Source organism: Pseudophryne corroboree, chromosome 8 (genome assembly GCF_028390025.1).
Source record: "Pseudophryne corroboree isolate aPseCor3 chromosome 8, aPseCor3.hap2, whole genome shotgun sequence".
In the NCBI taxonomy this organism is placed as follows: Eukaryota; Metazoa; Chordata; class Amphibia; order Anura; family Myobatrachidae; genus Pseudophryne; species Pseudophryne corroboree.
Window position 1 is genome coordinate 81,852,318 of NC_086451.1, and position 22,712 is coordinate 81,875,029.

The 22,712-nt window shown below is 49.8% G+C and overlaps 1 protein-coding gene across 1 annotated transcript in view; it reads left to right on the top strand.

Moving 5' to 3' along the window:
* Positions 1 to 22,712, top strand: part of DDX31 (DEAD-box helicase 31) — a 283,897-nt gene that overhangs the window by 127,098 nt on the left and 134,087 nt on the right. The gene's annotated exons all lie outside the window — the stretch shown is intronic.

Genomic DNA, 22,712 nt, shown 5'->3' on the forward strand with positions numbered 1-22,712 from the left:
ATAACAGGGAGTAACACTTATATAAGGTTATCCCTGTATATATATATATATATAGCGCTCTGGTGTGTGCTGGCAAACTCTCCCTCTGTCTCCCCAAAGGGCTAGTGGGGTCCTGTCCTCTATCAGAGCATTCCCTGTGTGTGTGCTGGGTGTCGGTACGATTGTGTCGACATGTATGAGGAGGAAAATGATGTGGAAGCAGAGCAATTGCCTGTGTTAGTGATGTCACCCCCTAGGGAGTCGACACCTGACTAGATGGTAGTAATTAAAGAATTACGTGACAATGTCAGCACTTTGCAAAAAACTGTTGACGACATGAGACAGCCGACAAATCAATTAGTGCCTGTTCAGGCGTCTCAGACACCGTCAGGGGCGCTAAAACGCCCGTTACCTCAGATGGTCGACACAGACCCTGACACGGATACTGAATCCAGTGTCGACGGTGAGGAGACAAACGTAATGTCCAGTAGGGCCACACGTTACATGATCACGGCAATGAAGGAGGCATTGAACATTTCTGACACTACAAGTACCACAAAAAAGGGTATTATGTGGGGTGTGAAAAAACTACCAGTGGTTTTTCCTGAGTCAGATGAATTAAATGAGGTGTGTGATAAAGCGTGGGTTTCCCCCGATAAAAAACTGCTGATTTCTAATAAATTATTGGCACTATACCCTTTCCCGCCAGAGGTTAGGGCACGTTGGGAAACACCCCCTAGGGTAGATAAGGCGCTCACACGCTTATCAAAACAAGTGGCGTTACCGTCTCCTGATACGGCCGCTCTCAAGGAACCAGCTGATAGAAGGCTGGAAAATATCTTAAAAGGTATATACACACATACCGGTGTTATACTGCGACCAGCGATCGCCTCAGCCTGGATGTGCAGCGCTGGAGTGGCTTGGTCGGATTCCCTGACTGAAAATATTGATACCCTGGATAGGGACAGTATATTATTAACTATAGAGCAATTAAAGGATGCATTACTATATATGCGAGATGCACAGAGGGATATTTGCACCCTGGCATCTAGAGTAAGTGCGATGTCCATTTCTGCCAGAAGAACGTTATGGACGCGACAGTGGTCAGGTGATGCGGATTCCAAACGACATATGGAAGTATTGCCGTATAAAGGGGAGGAGTTATTTGGGGTCGGTCTATCGGACCTGGTGGCCACAGCAACGGCTGGAAAATCCACCTTTTTACCCCAGGTCACCTCTCAGCAGAAAGACACCGTCTTTTCAAACCCAGTCCTTTCGTCCCTATAAGGGCAAGAGGGAAAAAGGCCGCTCGTTCCTGCCCCGGGGCAGAGGAAGGGGAAAAAGACTGCACCATGCAGCCTCTTCCCAGGAGCAGAAGCCCTCCCCCGCTTCTGCCAAGTCCTCAGCATGACGCTGGGGCTCTGCAAGCAGACTCGGGCACGGTGGGGGGCCGTCTCAAGAATTTCAGCGCGCAGTGGGCTCACTCGCAAGTGGACCCCTGGATCCTGCAGGTAGTATCACAGGGGTACAAATTGGAATTCGAGACGTCTCCCCCTCGCCGGTTCCTGAAGTCTGCTCTACCAACGTCTCCCTCCGACAGGGAGGCAGTATTGGAAGCTATTCACAAGCTGTATTCCCAGCAGGTGATAATCAAGGTACCTCTCCTACAACAGGGAAAGGGGTATTATTCCACGCTGTTTGTGGTACCGAAGCCGGACGGCTCGGTGAGACCAATTTTAAATCTAAAATCTTTGAACACTTACATAAAAAGGTTCAAATTCAAGATGGAGTCACTCAGAGCAGTGATAGCGAACCTGGAAGAAGGGGACTATATGGTATCTCTAGACATCAAGGATGCTTATCTCCATGTCCCAATCTACCCTTCTCACCAAGGGTACCTCAGGTTTGTGATACAAAACTGTCATTATCAGTTTCAGACGCTGCCGTTTGGATTGTCCACGGCACCACGGGTCTTTACCAAGGTAATGGCCGAAATGATGATTCTTCTTCGAAGAAAAGGCGTATTAATTATCCCTTACTTGGACGATCTCCTGATAAGGGCAAGGTCCAGGGAACAGTTAGAGGTCGGAGTAGCACTATCTCAGGTAGTGCTACATCAGCACGGGTGGATTCTAAATATCCCAAAATCACAGCTGATTCCGACAACACGTCTACTGTTCCTAGGGATGATTCTGGACACAGTCCAGAAAAAGGTGTTTCTCCCGGAGGAGAAGGCCAGGGAGTTATCCGAGCTAGTCAGGAACCTCCTAAAACCAGGACAAGTGTCAGTGCATCAGTGCACGAGAGTCCTGGGAAAAATGGTGGCTTCTTACGAAGCGATTCCATTCGGAAGATTCCATGCAAGAACTTTTCAGTGGGATCTGCTGGACAAATGGTCCGGATCGCATCTTCAGATGCATCAGCGGATAACCCTATCTCCAAGGACAAGGGTATCTCTCCTGTGGTGGTTACAGAAGGCTCATCTTCTAGAGGGCCGCAGATTCGGCATTCAGGATTGGATGCTGGTAACTACGGATGCCAGCCTGAGAGGCTGGGGAGCAGTCACACAGGGAAGAAATTTCCAGGGCTTGTGGTCAAGCATGGAAACGTCTCTTCACATAAATATCCTAGAGCTAAGGGCCATTTACAATGCCCTAAGTCAAGCAAGGCCTCTGCTTCAGGGTCAACCGGTATTGATCCAGTCGGACAACATCACGGCTGTCGCCCACGTAAACAGACAGGGCGGCACAAGAAGCAGGAGGGCAATGGCAGAAGCTGCAAGGATTCTCCGCTGGGCGGAAAATCATGTGATATCACTGTCAGCAGTGTTCATTCCGGGAGTGGACAACTGGGAAGCAGACTTCCTCAGCAGACACGACCTCCACCCGGGGGAGTGGGGACTTCATCCAGAAGTCTTCCAAGTGATTGTAAACCGTTGGGAAAAACCAAAGGTGGACATGAGGGCGTCCCGTCTCAACAAGAAACTGGACAGATATTGCGCCAGGTCAAGGGACCCTCAGGCAATAGCGGTGGACGCTCTGGTAACTCCGTGGGTGTTCCAGTCGGTATATGTGTTCCCTCCTCTTCCTCTCATACCAAAAGTACTGAGAATCATAAGAAGGAGAGGAGTAAGAACGATACTCGTGGCTCCGGATTGGCCAAGAAGAACTTGGTACCCGGAGCTGCAAGAGATGCTCACGGAGGACCCGTGGCCTCTGCCTCTAAGGAAGGACCTGCTCCAGCAGGGACCTTGTCTGTTCCAAGACTTACCGCGGCTGCGTTTGACGGCATGGCGGTTGAACGCCGGATCCTGAAGGAAAAAGGCATTCCAGATGAAGTCATCCCTACCCTGATCAAGGCCAGGAAGGATGTAACTGCAAAACATTATCATCGCATTTGGCGAAAATATGTTGCGTGGTGTGAGGCCAAGAAGGCCCCTACGGAGGAATTTCAACTGGGTCGTTTCCTACATTTCCTGCAAGCAGGATTGTCTATGGGCTTAAAATTGGGATCCATTAAGGTTCAAATTTCGGCCCTGTCGATCTTCTTCCAGAAAGAACTGGCTTCAGTGCCTGAAGTTCAGACGTTTGTCAAAGGGGTACTGCATATACAGCCTCCTTTTGTGCCTCCAGTGGCACCTTGGGATCTCAATGTAGTTTTAGGGTTCCTAAAATCACATTGGTTTGAACCACTTGCCACAGTGGATTTGAAATATCTCACATGGAAAGTGGTAATGCTGTTGGCCCTGGCTTCAGCCAGGCGCGTATCAGAATTGGCGGCTTTATCCTATAAAAGCCCTTACCTGATATTTCATTCGGATAGGGCGGAATTGAGGACTCGTCCTCAATTTCTCCCTAAGGTGGTTTCAGCGTTTCACATGAATCAACCTATTGTGGTACCTGTGGCTACTAGGGACTTGGAGGACTCCAAGTTGCTGGACGTAGTCAGGGCCCTGAAAATATGTTTCCAGGACGGCTGGAGTCAGAAAATCTGACTCGCTGTTTATACTGTATGCACCCAACAAGCTGGGTGCTCCTGCTTCCATGCAGACGATTGCTCGTTGGATTTGTAGTACAATTCAACTTGCACATTCTGTGGCAGGCCTGCCACAGCCAAAATCTGTAAAAGCCCATTCCACAAGGAAGGTGGGCTCATCTTTGGCGGCTGCCCGAGGGGTCTCGGCTTTACAACTTTGCCGAGCAGCTACTTGGTCAGGGGCAAACACGTTTGCTAAATTCTACAATTTTGATACCCTGGCTGAGGAGGACCTGGAGTTCTCTCATTCGGTGCTGCAGAGTCATCCGCACTCTCCCGCCCGTTTGGGAGCTTTGGTATAATCCCCATGGTCCTTACGGAGTTCCCAGCATCCACTAGGACGTCAGAGAAAATAAGAATTTACTTACCGATAATTCTATTTCTCATAGTCCGTAGTGGATGCTGGGCGCCCATCCCAAGTGCGGATTGTCTGCAATACTTGTATATAGTTATTGTTACAAACAAATCGGGTTGTTTATTGTTGGAAGCCATCTTTTCAGAGGCTCCTACGGTTATCATACTGTTAACTGGGTTCAGATCACGAGTTGTACGGTGTGATTGGTGTGGCTGGTATGAGTCTTACCCGGGATTCAAGATCCTTCCTTATTATGTACGCTCGTCCGGGCACAGTATCTTAACTGAGGCTTGGAGGAGGGTCATAGGGGGAGGAGCCAGTGCACACCAGCTAGTCTAAAGCTTTTACTTTTTGTGCCCAGTCTCCTGCGGAGCCGCTATTCCCCATGGTCCTTACGGAGTTCCCAGCATCCACTACGGACTATGAGAAATAGAATTATCGGTAAGTAAATTCTTATTTTCTCTAACGTCCTAGTGAATGCTGGGGACTCCGTAAGGACCATGGGGAATAGACGGGCTCCGCAGGAGACAGGGCACTTTAAGAAAGAATTTGGATACTGGTGTGCTCTGGCTCCTCCTTCTATGTCCCTCCTCCAGTTTGAATCTGTGCCCGGACGAGCTGGGTGCTACTTAGTGAGCTCTCCTGAGCTTGCTATAAGAAAGTATTTTGTTAGGTTTTTTTATTTTCAGAGAGATCTGCTGGCAACAGACTCTGCAACGTGGGACTGAGGGGAGAGAAGCAGCCCTACTCTCTGAAGATAGGTCCTGCTTCTTAGGCTACTGGACACCATTAGCTCCAGAGGGATCGTACACAGGATCTCACCCTTTGTCGTCCGATCCCGGAGCCGCGCCGCCGTCCCCCTCGCAGAGCCGGAAGACAGAAGCCGGGTGAAAGAAGCAAGAAGACTTCGAAATCAGCGGCAGAAGACTCCAGTCTTCAAACTGAGGTAGCGCACAGCACTGCAGCTGTGCGCCATTGCTCCCACATTAAACCCACATACTCCGGTCACTGTAGGGTGCAGGGCGCAGGGGGGGGCGCCCTGGGCAGCAATTAGGACCTCTTGGCAGAAGTTGGGCATATATACAGTTGGGCACTGTATATATGCATGAGCCCCCGCCATAATTTTACACAGAAACGCGGGACAGAAGCCCGCCGCTGAGGGGGCGGGGCTTCTTCCTCAGCACTCACCAGCGCCATTTTCTCTCCACAGCTCCGCTGAGAGGAAGCTCCCCAGGCTCTCCCCTGCAGATTCACGGTAGAAGAGGGTAAAAAGAGAGGGGGGGCACATAAATTAGGCGCAAAAACATTATATACAGCAGCTACTGGGTTAACACTAAGTTACTGTGTGATTTCTGGGACATATAGCGCTGTGGTGTGTGCTGGCATACTCTCTGTCTCTCCAAAAGGCCTTGTGGGGGAACTGTCTTCAAAAAGAGCGTCCCCTGTGTGTGTGTGGTGTGTCGGTACGCCTGTGTCGACATGTTTGACGAGGAAGGCTATGTGGAAGCAGAGCGGGAGCAAATGAATGTGGGGTCGCCGCTGACGGCGCCGACACCTGATTGGATGGATATGTGGAAGGTTTTAAATGATCATGTTATTTCCTTGCATAAAAGGTTGGATAAAGCTGAAACCTTAGGACAGTCGGGGTCTCAGCCCATGCCTGATCCTATGTCGCAGAGGCCGTCAGGGTATCAGAAGCGCCCACTATCCCAAATTGTTGACACAGATATCGACACGGATTCTGACTCCAGTGTCGATGGCGATGATGCAAAGTTATAGCCTAAATTGGCTAAAGCCATCCGTTATATGATTATAGCAATAAAGGATGTGTTGCACATCACAGAGGATACCCCAGTCCCTGACAAGAGGGTACATATGTATGGGGAAAAAAGGCAGGTGGTGACCTTTCCCCCTTCACATGAGCTAAATGAGTTATGTGAAAAGGCTTGGGAATCTCCAGATAAAAACTGCAGATTTCCAAACGGATGCTTATGGCGTATCCTTTCCCGTCAACGGACAGGTTACGCTGGGAATCCTCCCCTAGGGTGGATAAAGCTCTCACACGCTTATCCAAGAGGGTAGGCCCTGCCGTCACAGGATACGGCCACCTTAAAAGATGCTACGGATAGAAAGCAAGAGAGTACCCTGAAGTCCATTTATATACATTCAGGTACCTTACTAAGGCCAGCAATTGCGTCGGCCTGGGTGTGTAGTGCTGTAGCAGCATGGACGGATACCTTATCTGAGGAACTTGATACCTTGGACAAGGATACTATATTAATGACCCTGGGGCATATAAAAGACGCTGTCCTATATATGAGAGATGCTCAAAGAGACATTAGCCTTCTGGACTCTAGAATAAATGCGAAGTCGATTTCTGCCAGAAGGGTCCTGTGGACTCGGCAATGGACAGGCGATGCCGACTCAAAAAGGCACATGGAGGTTTTACCTTACAAGGGTGAGGAGCTGTTTGGGGAGGGTCTCTCGGACCTGGTCTCCACAGCTACTGCTGGAAAGTCAATTTTTTTGCCATATATTCCCTCACAACCTAAGAAAGCACCGTATTACCAAATGCAGTCCTTTCGATCACAAAAAGGCAAGAAAGTCCGAGGTGCGTCCTTTCTTGCCAGAGGCAGGGGCAGAGGAAAGAAGCTGCACAACACAGCTAGTTCCCAGGAACAGAAGTCCTCCCCGGCTTCCACTAAGTCCACCGCATGACGCTGGGGCTCCACAGGCGGAGCTAGGCCTGGTGGGGGCGCGTCTCCGAAATTTCAGCCACAAGTGGGTTCACTCCCAGGTGGATCCCTGGGCACTAGAGGTTGTGTCTCAGGGATACAAGCTGGAATTCGAAGAGATGCCCCCTCACCGATACCTCAAATCGGCCCTGCCAGCTTCCCCCTTAGAGAGGGAAATAGTGTTAGCTGCAATTCACAAATTGTATCTTCAGCAGGTGGTGGTCAAGGTTCCCCTCCTTCAACAGGGAAAGGGTTATTATTCGACCATGTTTGTGGTATCGAAACAGAACGGTTCGGTCAGACCCATATTGAATTTAAAATCCCTGAACATATACCTGAAAAGGTTCAAGTTCAAGATGGAATCGCTCAGAGCGGTCATCGCAAGCCTGGAAGGGGGGGATTTTATGGTGTCTCTGGACATAAAGGATGCATACCTTCATGTCCCTATTTATCCACCTCATCAGGCGTACCTCAGATTTGTGGTACAGGATTGTCATTACCAATTCCAGACGTGGCTGTTTGGTCTCTCCACAGCACAGAGAATATTTACCAAGGTAATGGCGGAAATGATGGTGCTCCTGCGAAAGCAAGGGGTCACAATTATCCCATACTTGGATGATCTCCTCATAAAGGCGAGGTCCAGAGAGCAGTTGCTGATCAGCGTAGCACGCTCTCGGGAAGTGTTACAACAGCGCGGCTGGATTCTAAATATTCCAAAGTCGCAGTTGATTCCTACGACTCGTCTGCCCTTCCTGGGCATGATTCTGGACACAGACCAGAAGAGGGTTTATCTCCCGATGGAGAAGGCTCAGGAGCTCATGACACTGGTCAATGACCTATTAAAACCAAAACAGGTGTCGGTGCATCACTGCACGCGAGTCCTGGGAAAGATGGTGGCATCATACGAGGCCATTCCCTTCGGCAGGTTCCATGCGAGGACCTTTCAATGGGATCTGTTGGACAAGTGGTCCGGATCACATCTACAGATGCATCGGCTGATCATCACCCTATCCCCCAGGGCCAGGGTGTCTCTCCTGTGGTGGCTGCAGAGTGCTCACCTTCTCGAGGGCCGCAGATTCGGCATTCAGGACTGGGTCCTGGTGACCACGGATGCAAGCCTCCAAGGGTGGGGAGCAGTCACACAGGGAAGAAATTTCCAAGGGCTGTGGTCAAGTCAGGAGACTTGCCTTCACATCAATATCCTGGAACTAAGGGCCATATACAACGCCCTAAGTCAAGCGGAGACCCTGCTTCGCGACCAATCGGTGCTGATTCAGTCAGACAACATCACCGCAGTGGCTCATGTAAACCGCCAAGGCGGCACAAGGAGCAAGGTGGCGATGGCGGAAGCCACCAGAATTCTTCGCTGGACGAAGAATCACGTAAGAGCACTGTCAGCAGTGTTCATTCTGGGAGTGAACAACTGGGAAGCAGACTTCCTCAGCAGGCACGACCTCCACCCGGGAGAGTGGGGACTTCATCAAGAAGTCTTCACGCAGATTGCAAGTCGGTGGGAACTGCCACAGGTGGACATGATGGCATCCCGCCTCAACAAAAAGCTACAGAGGTATTGCGCCAGGTCAAGAGACCCTCAGGCGATAGCTGTAGACGCACTAGTGACACCGTGGGTGTTCCAGTCGGTTTATGTATTTCCTCCTCTTCCTCTCATACCCAAGGTGCTGAGAATCATAAGAAAAAGAGGAGTGAGAACAATACTCATTGTTCCGGATTGGCCAAGAAGGACTTGGTATCCAGTTCTGCAAGAAATGCTCACAGAGGACCCAAGGCCTCTGCCTCTAAGACAGGACTTGTTGCAACAGGGGCCCTGTCTGTTCCAAGACTTACCGCGGCTGCGTTTGACGGCATGGCGGTTGAACGCCGGATCCTAGCAGAAAAAGACATTCCGGATGAGGTCATTCCTACGCTGATAAAGGCTAGGAAGGACGTGACGGCTAAACATTATCACCGTATATGGCGAAAATATGTTGCTTGGTGTGAGGCCAGGAATGCCCCTACGGAGGAATTCCAGCTGGGCCGTTTCCTTCACTTCCTACAGTCGGGAGTGACTTTGGGCCTGAAATTGGGTTCCATTAAGGTCCAGATTTCGGCCCTATCCATTTTCTTTCAAAAAGAACTGGCTTCTCTACCTGAAGTTCAGACGTTTGTAAAGGGAGTGCTGCATATAATCAGCCCCCTTTTGTGCCTCCAGTGGCATCTTGGGATCTTAACGTGGTGTTGAGTTTCCTGAAGTCACACTGGTTTGAGCCACTCAAAACCGTGGAGTTAAAATTTCTCACGTGGAAGGTGGTCATGCTATTAGCCTTGGCTTCAGCTAGGCGTGTGTCAGAATTAGCGGCTTTGTCACATAAAAGCCCCTATCTGGTTTTCTATATGGACAGGGCAGAATTGCGGACCCGTCCACAATTTCTGCCAAAAGTGGTGTCATCTTTTCATATGAACCAACCTATTGTGGTGCCTGTGGCTACTCGTGACTTGGGGGATTCCGAGTTACTAGATGTAGTCAGGGCTTTGAAGGTTTATGTAGCCAGAATGGCTAGAGTCAGGAAAACTGAGTCGCTGTTTATCCTGTATGCATCCAACAAGCTGGGTGCTCCTGCTTCAAAGCAAACTATTGCTCGCTGGATCTGTAACACGATTCAGCAGGCTCATTCTGCGGCTGGATTGCCGTTTCCAAAATCAGTAAAAGCCCACTCCACAAGGAAGGTGGGCTCTTCTTGGGCGGCTGCCCGAGGGGTCTCGGCATTACAGCTTTGCCGAGCAGCTACTTGGTCAGGTTCGAACACTTTTGCAAAGTTTTACAAGTTTGATACCCTGGCTGAGGAGGACCTTGTGTTTGCTCATTCGGTGCTGCAGAGTCATCCGCACTCTCCCGCCCGTTTGGGAGCTTTGGTATAATCCCCATGGTCCTTACGGAGTCCCCAGCATCCACTAGGACGTTAGAGAAAATAAGATTTTACTTACCGGTAAATCTATTTCTCGTAGTCCGTAGTGGATGCTGGGCGCCCGTCCCAAGTGCGGACTTCTTCTGCAATACTTGTATATAGTTATTGCTTAAATAAGGGTTATGTTGTGGTTGCATCAGGGTTGATCTGATGCTCCGTTGTTGTTCATACTGTTAACTGGGTAAGTTTATCACAAGTTATACGGTGTGATTGGTGTGACTGGTATGAGTCTTGCCCTGGATTCCAAAATCCTTTCCTTGTACTGTCAGCTCTTCCGGGCACAGTTTCTCTAACTGAGGTCTGGAGGAGGGACATATAGGGAGGAGCCAGAGTACACCAGTATCCAAATTCTTTCTTAAAGTGCCCTGTCTCCTGCGGAGCCCGTCTATTCCCCATGGTCCTTACGGAGTCCCCAGCATCCACTACGGACTACGAAAAATAGATTTACCAGGAAGTAAAATCTTATTTCTCTGACGTCCTAAGTGGATGCTGGGACTCCGTAAGGACCATGGGGAATAGCAGCTCCGCAGGAGACTGGGCACAACTAAAAGAAAGCTTTTGGTCTACCTGGTGTGCACTGGCTCCTCCCTCTATGACCCTCCTCCAGACCTCAGTTAGAATCTTGTGCCCGGCTGAGCTGGATGCACACTAGGGGCTCTCCTGAGCTCCTAGAAAAGAAAGTATATTTTAGGTTTTTTATTTTCAGTGAGATCTGCTGGCAACAGACTCACTGCTACGAGGGACTAAGGGGAGAAGAAGCGAACCTACCTGCTTGCAGCTAGCTTGGGCTTCTTAGGCTACTGGACACCATTAGCTCCAGAGGGATCGAACACAGGGCCCGACCTCGATCGTCCGGAGCCGCGCCGCCGTCCCCCTTACAGAGCCAGAAGCAAGAAGATGGTCCTGAAAATCGGCGGCAGAAGACTTCGGTCTTCAACAAGGTAGAGCACAGCACTGCAGCTGTGCGCCATTGCTCCTCATGCACACCTCACACTCCGGTCACTGATGGGTGCAGGGCGCTGGGGGGGGGCTCCCTGAGCAGCAATATTAACACCTTGGCTGGCAAAATAATCACAATATATAGTCCTAGAGGCTATATATGTGAAAAATACCCCTGCCAGGATCCATAAAAAAGCGGGAGAAAGTCCGCCGAAAAAGGGGCGGGGCTATCTCCCTCAGCACACTGGCGCCATTTTTCCCTCACAGCTCCGCTGGAAGGATCGCTCCCAGGCTCTCCCCTGCAGTTTCAAGACTTCAAAGGGTAAAAAAGAGAGGGGGGGCACTAAATTTAGGCGCAGCAGTATATATATAAGCAGTTATAAGGGAAAATCACTCAGTTATAGTGTTCATCCCTGTGTTATATAGCGCTCTGGTGTGTGCTGGCATACTCTCTCTCTGTCTCCCCAAAGGGCTTTGTGGGGTCCTGTCCTCTGTCAGAGCATTCCCTGTGTGTGTGCGGTGTGTCGGTACGGCTGTGTCGACATGTTTGAGGAGGAGGCTTATGTGGAGGCGGAGCAGATGCCGATAAATGTGATGTCACCCCCTGCGGGGTCGACACCTGAGTGGATGGTTATGTGGAAGGAATTACGCGACAGTGTCGACTCCTTACATAAAAGGTTTGACGACATACCAAATATGGGACAGCCGGCTTCTTTGCCTGTGCCTGCCCAGGCGTCTCAAAAGCCATCAGGGGCTCTAAAATGCCCGCTACCTCAGATGGCAGACACAGATGTCGACACGGATACTGACTCCAGTGTCGACGACGATGAGACTAATGTAACTTCCAATAGGGCCACACGTTACATGATTGAGGCAATGAAAAATGTGTTGCACATTTCTGATGTTACTCCAGGAACCACAAAAAAGGGTGTTCTGTTTGGAGAGAAAAAACTACCAGTAGTTTTTCCTCCATCTGAGGAATTAAATGAAGTGTGTGAAGAAGCGTGGGCTTCCCCCGATAAGAAACTGGTAATTTCTAAAAGGTTACTAATGACGTACCCTTTCCCGCCAGAGGATAGGTCACGTTGGGAAACATCCCCTAGGGTGGATAAAGCGCTCACACGCTTGTCAAAGAAGGTGGCACTACCGTCTCCGGATACGGCTGCCCTAAAGGAGCCTGCTGATAGAAAGCAGGAGGCTACCCTGAAGTCTGTATATACACACACAGGTATTATACTGAGACCAGCTATTGCTTCAGCATGGATGTGCAGTGCTGCAGCTGCGTGGTCAGATTCCCTGTCGGAAAATATTGATACCCTAGACAGGGACACTATATTGCTAACCGTAGAGCATATTAAAATCGCAGTTTTATACATGAGAGATGCACAGAGGGATATTTGCCGGCTGGCATCAAAAATAAGTGCAATGTCCATTTCTGCCAGGAGAGGGTTATGGACTCGGCAGTGGACAGGTGATGCAGATTCTAAAAGGCACATGGAAGTTTTGCCTTATAAGGGTGAGGAGTTGTTCGGGGATGGTCTCTCGGACCTCGTTTCCACAGCAACAGCTGGGAAGTCAGCATTTTTACCCCATGTTCCCTCACAGCCAAAGAAAGCACCGTATTATCAGGTACAGTCCTTTCGGCCCCATAAGGGCAAGCGGGTTAAAGGCGCGTCCTTTCTGCCCAGAGGCAGAGGTAGAGGGAAAAAGCTGCAGCATACAGCCAGTTCCCAGGAGCAAAAGTCCTCCCCCGCTTCTTCCAAGTCCACCGCATGACGCTGGGGCTCCACAGGCGGAGCCAGGTACGGTGGGGGCCCGTCTCAAAAACTTCAGCAATCAGTGGGCTCGCTCACGGGTGGATCCCTGGATCCTTCAAGTAGTATCTCAGGGGTACAAGCTGGAATTCGAGACGTCTCCCCCCCGCCGTTTCCTCAAATCTGCCTTGCCAACAACTCCCTCAGGCAGGGAGGCAGTGCTAGAGGCAATTCACAAGCTGTATTCCCAGCAGGTGATAGTCAAGGTGCCCCTCCTTCAACAAGGACGGGGTTACTATTCCACAATGTTTGTGGTACCGAAACCGGACGGTTCGGTGAGACCCATTTTAAATTTGAAATCCTTGAACACATATATAAAAAAATTCAAGTTCAAGATGGAATCGCTCAGGGCGGTTATTGCAAGCCTGGACGAGGGGGATTACATGGTATCACTGGACATCAAGGATGCTTACCTGCATGTCCCCATTTACCATCCTCACCAGGAGTACCTCAGTTTTGTGGTACAGGATTGTCATTACCAATTCCAGACGTTGCCGTTTGGTCTATCCACGGCACCGAGGGTATTTACCAAGGTAATGGCCGAAATGATGATACTCCTTCGAAAAAAGGGAGTTTTAATTATCCCGTACTTGGACGATCTCCTGATAAAGGCGAGGTCCAGGGAGCAGTTGTTGGGCGGGGTAGCACTATCTCGGGAGGTGATACACCAGCACGGTTGGATTCTAAATATTCCAAAGTCACAGCTGGTCCCTACGACACGTCTACTGTTCCTGGGGATGGTTCTGGACACAGAACAGAAAAAAGTGTTTCTCCCGGAGGAGAAGGCCAAGGAGCTGTCATCTCTAGTCAGAGGCCTCCTAAAACCAAAACAGGTGTCGGTGCATCACTGCACGCGAGTCCTGGGAAAAATGGTAGCTTCCTACGAAGCAATTCCATTCGGCAGGTTCCATGCAAGAACCTTTCAGTGGGACCTGTTGGACAAGTGGTCCGGATCGCATCTCCAGATGCATCGGCTGATAACCCTGTCTCCAAGGACCAGGCTGTCTCTGCTGTGGTGGCTGCAAAGTGCTCATCTTCAAGAGGGACGCAGATTCGGCATACAGGACTGGGTCCTGGTGACCACGGATGCCAGCCTTCGAGGCTGGGGGGCAGTCACACAGGGAAGAAACTTCCAAGGACTATGGTCAAGTCAGGAGACTTCCCTACACATAAATATTCTGGAACTGAGGGCCATTTTCAATGCCCTAAGTCAGGCAAAACCCCTGCTTCAAAACCAGCCGGTACTGATCCAGTCAGACAGCATCACGGCAGTCGCCCATGTAAACCGACAGGGCGGCACAAGAAGCAGGACGGCAATGGCAGAAGCCACAAGGATTCTCCGATGGGCGGAAAATCACGTGTTAGCACTGTCAGCAGTGTTCATTCCGGGAGTGGACAACTGGGAAGCAGACTTCCTCAGCAGGCACGACCTCCACCCGGGAGAGTGGGGACTTCATCCAGAAGTCTTCCAACTGATTGTAAACCGTTGGGAAAGGCCACAGGTGGACATGATGGCGTCCCGCCTAAACAAAAAGCTAGAAAGATATTGCACCAGGTCAAGAGACCCTCAGGCGATAGCTGTGGACGCTCTAGTGACACCGTGGGTGTACCGGTCGGTTAATGTGTTCCCTCCTCTTCCTCTCATAACCAAGGTACTGAGGATAATAAGGAGAAGAGGAGTAAGAACTATACTCATTGTTCCGGATTGGCCAAGAAGAGCTTGGTACCCGGAACTTCAAGAAATGATCTCAGAGGACCCATGGCCTCTGCCGCTCAGACAGGACCTGCTGCAGCAGGGGCCCTGTCTGTTCCAAAACTTACCGCGGCTGCGTTTGACGGCATGGCGGTTGAACACCGGATTCTGAAGGAAAAGGGCATTCCGGAGGAAGTCATTCCTACGCTGATTAAAGCTAGGAAAGAAGTAACCGCAAACCATTATCACCGCATTTGGCGAAAATATGTTGCGTGGTGTGAGGCCAGGAAGGCCCCAACGGAGGAATTTCAGCTGGGCCGTTTTCTGCACTTCCTACAGTCAGGGGTGACTATGGGCCTAAACTTGGGTTCCATTAAGGTCCAGATTTCGGCTCTATCGATTTTCTTCCAGAGAGAACTGGCTTCACTACCTAAAGTCACATTGGTTTGAGCCACTTAAAACCGTGGAATTAAAATATCTCACGTGGAAAGTGGTCATGCTGTTGGCCTTGGCTTCGGCCAGGCGTGTGTCAGAATTGGCCTCTTTGTCATGTAAAAGCCCTTATCTAATTTTCCATATGGATAGGGCAGAATTGAGGACTCGTCCCCAGTTTCTCCCTAAGGTGGTATCAGCCTTTCATTTGAACCAACCTATCGTGGTGCATGCGGCTACTAAAGACTTGGAGGCTTCCAAGTTGTTGGACGTAGTCAGGGCCCTGAAAATGTATGTTTCCAGGACAGCTAGTGTCAGGAAAACTGACTCGTTGTTTATCCTGTATGCACCCGACAAGCTGGGTGCTCCTGCTTCAAAGCAGACTATTGCTCGCTGGATCTGTAGTACGATTCAGCTTGCACATTCTGCGGCTGGACTGCCGCATCCTAAATCAGTGAAAGCCCATTCCACGAGGAAGGTGGGCTCTTCTTGGGCGGCTGCCCGAGGGGTCTCGACTCTACAACTTTGCCGAGCAGCTACTTGGTCGGGGTCAAACACATTTGCTAAATTCTACAAGTTTGACACCCTGGCTGAGGAGGACCTAGAGTTTGCCCATTCGGTGCTGCAGAGTCATCCGCACTCTCCCGCCCGTTTGGGAGCTTTGGTATAATCCCCATGGTCCTTACGGAGTCCCAGCATCCACTTAGGACGTCAGAGAAAAGATTTTACTCACCGGTAAATCTATTTCTCGTAGTCCGTAGTGGATGCTGGGCGCCCATCCCAAGTGCGGATTGTCTGCAATACTTGTATATAGTTATTGTTTAACTAAAGGGTTATTGTTGAGCCATCTGTTGAGAGGCTCAGTTATTGTTCATACTGTTAACTGGGTATAGTATCACGAGTTATACGGTGTGATTGGTGTGGCTGGTATGAGTCTTACCCGGGATTCAAAATCCTTCCTTATTGTGTCAGCTCTTCCGGGCACAGTATCCTAACTGAGGTCTGGAGGAGGGTCATAGAGGGAGGAGCCAGTGCACACCAGGTAGACCAAAAGCTTTCTTTTAGTTGTGCCCAGTCTCCTGCGGAGCCGCTATTCCCCATGGTCCTTACGGAGTCCCAGCATCCACTACGGACTACGAGAAATAGATTTACCGGTGAGTAAAATCTTATTTTTCTGCTGCGGGGTACACTGGGCACCACAGGGAATGACATTGGTGGTGTAGAGTAGGATCTTGATCCGAGGCACCAACAGGCTCAAAGCTTTGACTGTTCCCAGAATGCATAGCGCCGCCTCCTCTATAACCCCGCCTCCGTGCACAGGAGCTCAGTTTTGTAGTTGGTGCCATGCAGTAAGCAGGCATACAACAGGGGGGCTGCTCCAGCAGCCCTGAGAAGAAGCTTTTAAAAGAAAAATGAAGACTTCAAGGGCTGCAGCAGAGACACTGACTGTGTTAGATTTCAGTCAGACATCTCCTGCTGCAGCTCCATCACCTCCCCCAGCGGCGCTGTATACTCCCGCGCCCTGGTTGCCGGGTACTTACAGCGGAGGCTTCGGTTTTCTTCCTGTTAGTCACACACACGACCGCTGTTCTGGATCGCCTGGCCGCACTCAGGGAGGAGGTAAGTGGGTTTCCCCGGCAGGACCCGCTGTAAATCGTGATTCCGCGCGCGCTGGCATGGGCACTGAGGTAGTACAGGGATCCCACTAGACCACCAGGGCAAGGGCACAGGTCTGTTTTCTCTCATAAACCGTTTATATAAGCCCACAATACCCGGTGGTGAAGTCCAGCAGGGGGATAGGGCTTTGACCTGAAAGCCCCTCCCCCAGCCCCAGGGCGCCATTTAGAGTAAATGTTCCCGTCCTGGAGCTGCATACCTCTCTCTCCCTCACTCCCTGTCAGCGTTTGGGTGCCATTAGAACAAGCTGAGCTGATCCTGGGACTGTTTAGGCAAATCCTCCTCTGTAAAGCCGCCTGCATTATCAGCGCTGTGCATTTTACAGGACACTTAAGTATTCTACATGTCTGCTGACAGTGGGGGTAATTCTGAGTTGATCGCAGCAGGAACTTTGTTAGCAGTGTTGGGCAAAACCATGTGCACTGCAGAGGAGGCAGATATAATAGGTGCAGAGAGATTTAGATTTGGGTGGGTTATTTTGTTTCTGTGCAGGGTAAATACTGGCTGCTTTATTTTTACACTGCAATTTAGATTGCAGATTGAACACACGACACCCAAATCTAACTCTCTCTGCACATGTTATATCTGCCTCCCCTGCAGTGCACATGGTTTTGCCCAACTGCTAACAAAGTTCCTGCTGCGATCAACTCAGAATTACCCCCAGTGTTAGTTAAGAAAGAGTTCATTTAGTCAGGGTTATATAGTACAAGTACCCTGGAATATATATCCTGTCTTTACTGTGCATTGTTATATCTATTGAGTACTACTCTGTATTGCTAGTCCAGTGCAGTTTTATTGCATGTCATAATTTCTGCATTGTACAATGTGACTATGTGTGTGTGCATATTGCTGCTGTGTGACCTCCATTTCGTGTATCACTCAGATTGCTATCCCTATATTTTATAACCTGAGGGGGCTAAGTGCTTCAGGTTTATCATTTAATATAGGTAGTTCACAAGATATATTCAGTGTGTATTTTTCTCTGTGATTTTTAGTCACCACATACCTCTTGAATTCCCTGTTTGTGCTGATACACTACACAGGGGGTTCTTGTTAGGTATTGTGCTGCTGTTATTGTACTGTGTTGCCCTGCATTGAGCTTTCAGATATGTCAGCTACAAAGGGCAATGGTGCTGGGGCTGATCCCACATTGTGTGGTGGTGACGCTGCAGACACATTTGAGGAAAACATAGCAACTGAGGGTTCAGGTTCTGGGGGATCCTTACCCCCAAGTGGGACTGTAGCAACGGGGGTTCAAAATAATCCACCTTGGGCTACTTTCTCCACGCTATTGAATATGCTGGTAACTAAATTAACGCCCCCTATGGGACCTCCTGTGCCGGTACAACCGTTTATAGTCCCCACGGTTAACCCGCCATGGGCAGTTCAACTGTCTGCTCAGTTACAGCAATTGAACCAATCACGGACTACTTAAAAGTATAACCCTCGCCCGCCTAAGACCAAGGGGTCCTCTAAGCGGGCCATTACTTCCTCACAATTCACCAACGTCCCAGACTCCTCGTCGTTTATACTGACCCCACAGATTCTGATCCCAACGCTTCTGATGGGGAATCTGTTTCACAGGTGGATGTTCCTGACTTGTTGGAGGCTATCAGGACCATTCTTCAAATTACTGATGACCCGGAGCCTGATGCTGCCCCTAAGAAACCGGACAGGTTTAAACATCAGAAAGTGGTTAAACAAGTTTTACCTGATTCAAACTATTTCGTTGATTTACTTCAGGAGTCCTGGGAAAATCCATGCAAAAAATTCACGCCTCATATGAAGATGCTGGCTCGCTACCCACTAGCAGCGGAGCTAAGTAAAAATTGCGAAACACCCCCGCCAGTGGATTTGCAGGTGGCGCGGCTTGTGGTATCCTCGGCTCTGCCGGTAACTACCGTCATGTCTCTGAAAGAACCGACGGATAAGCGTGTGGAGGGTTGTTTAAAGGCAATTTACACCCTATCTGGTGCCGCGCAGAGGCCCACCATTGCAGCGACATGGAACAGGGCCTGGATTTGGGCCTTCGTCTGGCCTCCATCAAGGCTCATATTTCTGCCTTGTCAGTTTGGTTCCAGAGGAAAATTGCGACGTTACCTGATGTACATACGGTCACTCAGGGTGTGTTGCGGATTCAACCTCCCTGTGTCCCGTCTGTGGCCCCTTGGGACTTGTCAGTGGTTTTGGAGGCCTTGCAGGGGTCTCCGTTTGAGCCTCTTGAATCTGCAGACCTTAAGTGGCTTTCTCTTAAGGTGTTGTTTCTGCTGGCTATTGCCTCTGCTAGGCGGGTCTCGGATTTGGGTGCCTATTCTTGTAGGTCACCATATCTAATTTTTCACCGTGATCGGGCGGTTCTTAGAACACGTCCCGGGTATTTACCTAAGGTGGTGTCTTCTTTCCACCTTAATAAGGAGATTGTGGTTCCGGCCTTTGCCTCTCCTGACTTGTCTTCCAAAGAGAGGTCTTTGGAAGTGATACGGGCTCTCTGTATCTACGTGAAGAGAACTGCCTCCATCAGGAAGTCGGATTCTCTCTTTGTTCTGTTTGGTTTTCACAAACGCGGCTGGCCTGCTCACAAGCAGACCCTGGCCAGATGGATTAGAATGGTGATTGCACATGCTTATGTACAAGCTGGCCTTCCAGCTCCTGCTACCATTAAGGCCCATTCTACTCGGTCGGTTGGACCTTCTTGGGCGGCCTGCCGTGGTACGACCCCTGAACAATTGTGCAAGGCGGCTACGTGGTCCTCAGTGAACACGTTCATAAGGTTCTATGCCTTCGATGCTTCCTTTGGACACCGGGTTCTTGCACCCGCTACAGTGCGTCCCCTCCCATAAGGAACTGCTTTAGGACATCGCCAATGTCATTCCCTGTGGAGCCCAGTGTACCCCGCAGCAGAAAACGAGATTTATGGTAAGAACTTACCGTTTTTAAATCTCTTTCTGCGAGGTACACTGGGCTCCACAGGGCGCCTACCCTGATGCACTTAGCTTCTTTGGGTTGGTATGGCATTAGCCGCTGACACTTTCTCCTGTCGTGAGAATGTGGTGTATGTGGCTACTAACAGTTGTCGTCTCTTTTGCCTGCTACTGCATTGGACTGGTTAACAAAAACTGAGCTCCTGTGCACGGAGGCGGGGTTATAGAGGAGGCGGCGCTATGCATTCTGGGAACAGTCAAAGCTTTGAGCCTGTTGGTGCCTCGGATTAAGGTCCTACTCTACACCCCCAATGTCATTCCCTGTGGAGCCCAGTGTACCTCGCAGAGAGAGATTTAACAGCAGCAAGTTCTTACCATAAATCTCGTTTTTCCATTAATCTAGGACACCTGTTTTCAATTTAAGTGTCAAATTAGCTTTTGCCAGTGATTATTGTGTTGCAGTGCTGAGGACTCTGGCTCCCATTTAGATGGGGTTAGAGGTGCTAGCTCTGCTTACATAGATGCAGCAGTGATAGCACCAATATGATAAATCAGCAGGAGACGTCATGCCTGACAGTCTGATGCTGCTTTGCGTCTGTTGTCGCTGGCCCTCTTAACGCATGCACAGAACGGGTCCTGCACATGCGCACTTTGAGACAGACGCCTGAACTCCATGTGAGTGTACTCCCACATTTATACTAATAGGTTCATTCGCTTCTGGCATTTCTGTCACTACTTTTGTGTGACCGTTTTCTGGACATTAGATTGTTGGCTCTGCAGGTGCATGGAATGTTGTACCTGCATAAAGTTCTCTGATTATACAGCCCAGTGGAACACTGTTTAAATAGGAGTTTAATGGATAAGCACAATGTCATCGGTTTACTTCTACAAAAAGTCTTCACTGCATTATACGGTTCCCAGTCATTTGCATTATCCATGCATAGCACACGGACAATAAGTCACACACTGTGCATGCACAATCAGGCACCCCACTCGCAGCAGGTTTGGTCCTGCCTGTGTGCTGTTACCGTGCAGCCGGCTCCTTTTTCTCTGCCACCCGAGAGCGTTAGTTTTGGGCTAATCCTCTCCTAAGCAGCTGCTGACAGCGACATCAGCGGCCGCGCTGGCTGCCTCCCAGGGAGTGCAAGGCTTGGGGGACAATTAGTTCCTGATGTCCTCACATTAGGAGCATTAATGAACTAAACAGCAACTCCCAGATGGTGGCACTCCACCTCACGTTTGAAGCAAATTGATAATATCCTCCGTCCTCTCCTGTTATTTTAGGCAGCTCTCCCCCTCCCCGTGCCACACCCCTGGCGATTGGAAGGGACTTGCTTGTTTAGGACAAAAGCACAAATCATCCCAGTAACTGGATCTCTTTAATCTTCCCAGCAGGGGATGTTGGAGGGCACACGCTGGAGATCCTTAGAATTAGACAGCAAAGGCAGCAGTAGTTTCTGCTTTTAACCCTTTTATTGCAGCAGCCTATCGGATATTCCCTGATAAGCCTAGAACCACATTGCAGCTTGTCCGATGTATCTGGAAGAACAAGCAATCTGAAGTACCAGGCCATTCGGGAAGAATGACCTCCAGTTGTGACTGCGTCCGCTGTCAGATGCAGTCATTGTTTTGATTGGGTTTACCATCTATTCTGATTGGATCCCTTCAATTTGCCGGCTGTTGGGATCCCGGCGGTCAGGATGCCGACGCCGGAATCCCGACAGCCGTCGAATGCCGCCAGCAGAATACCAGCGCACAGGGTCTATTTCCACTCATGGGTGTCCATGACACCCATAGAGTGGGAATAGAACCTGTGGCGAGTGCAGCTTGCCACCGAACCCGCAGCGAGCCCGCAAGGGGACTCGCCCCACTGCCAGCATTCTTCCGGGCGAGATACTGACACACGACATCCCGCCTGGCGGGATTACGTATCGAATTCATTCGATCAACACCTGATAGTTCTCAGTCTATATCGGTCTAGTTGGCCATCAGAATCACAGCATACATATCGTCTGATTCTGAGTCACATGCAGGAGCGTACTGTTGGTCAGCCGTCTGCGAGTTTATGCAAATGCGGCTACAAACTCCTCCCTTTGTGTACACCTGTGCCGCGAACAGAAACGCCCACTTTAAGTGCCTGTGCAAGCTGTAATACCAATTGGTGTGTCCTGATATGCCAACATCGGTATCCCCATCGAAAATTGCCCAGCCATCCTGCATGTGCAGTGTCTCCGTCGGACCATAGCTTCCTATGTCTGCAGCTGTGATCGCTGCTTGCATGGACACGCCCATGATACTCCCATAACACACCCACTGAACTGACAATGTTTGTCCTCACTGCTAGCCAATCCCCTGTCACCGCCCAGGAGCGCCCATCACTTTTCCACCACATCTCTCATACCGCCTGTCCTTTTCTGCGTACAGTCCGCGTAACACATGCGCCGAAGGGGTTTTCAGAAAATGATGCGCAGCTGCAAATAATCGCTCAACTACATGAAGATGTGCATTAGCTGCAGTTCTGAATTAGACCTGTAGGCGCTTCAGTTGGGGTTATATTCACCTTGGAACGTTCGTAACTGTCCTTGCTGATATATAGATGTGTCTCCCAGGCTTGGTGTAGGGACCACCTACATCTCGGGGGTTTTTTCCTTCAGTTTCAACATTTTGGACCAAACTGTGCACTTACCCCTGCAAAGCAACTGCAGCTCTCTGTAATAACCTCTAATTGGATTGTGTTTTCTGCATTTTCTCATCAAAATCTATCAGACGGCTGATGACTGTGATCATTATGTGTGCACAGTCTGATTACATCATTTGGGCCCCCTTGAGATACTACTGTTCTACCCGACTGGCACACAGAAGTAATTAACTAATGCCCACCCGCTGATGGCCAAATTAGACACCGACCCAGACCTATAAATTCAGTGGTTGGCAGGCCCAAGCCACAGAGCGCGTACCTGGCGATAGTGAGGGAAGTATGTTTTCTGCCGATGGTTACTTTGTGGTTGCAATTTGTAAATAAAATGTGTGTTATCCCTGGTGAGAGGTGCTCTGAGAAATGTGATGCTCTCATGGTGGGTGGGTGTGTGTATATGTGTGTGTGTGTGTTTGTGTGTATATATGTGTGTGTATATATATATATATATATATATGTATATGTGTGTATGTA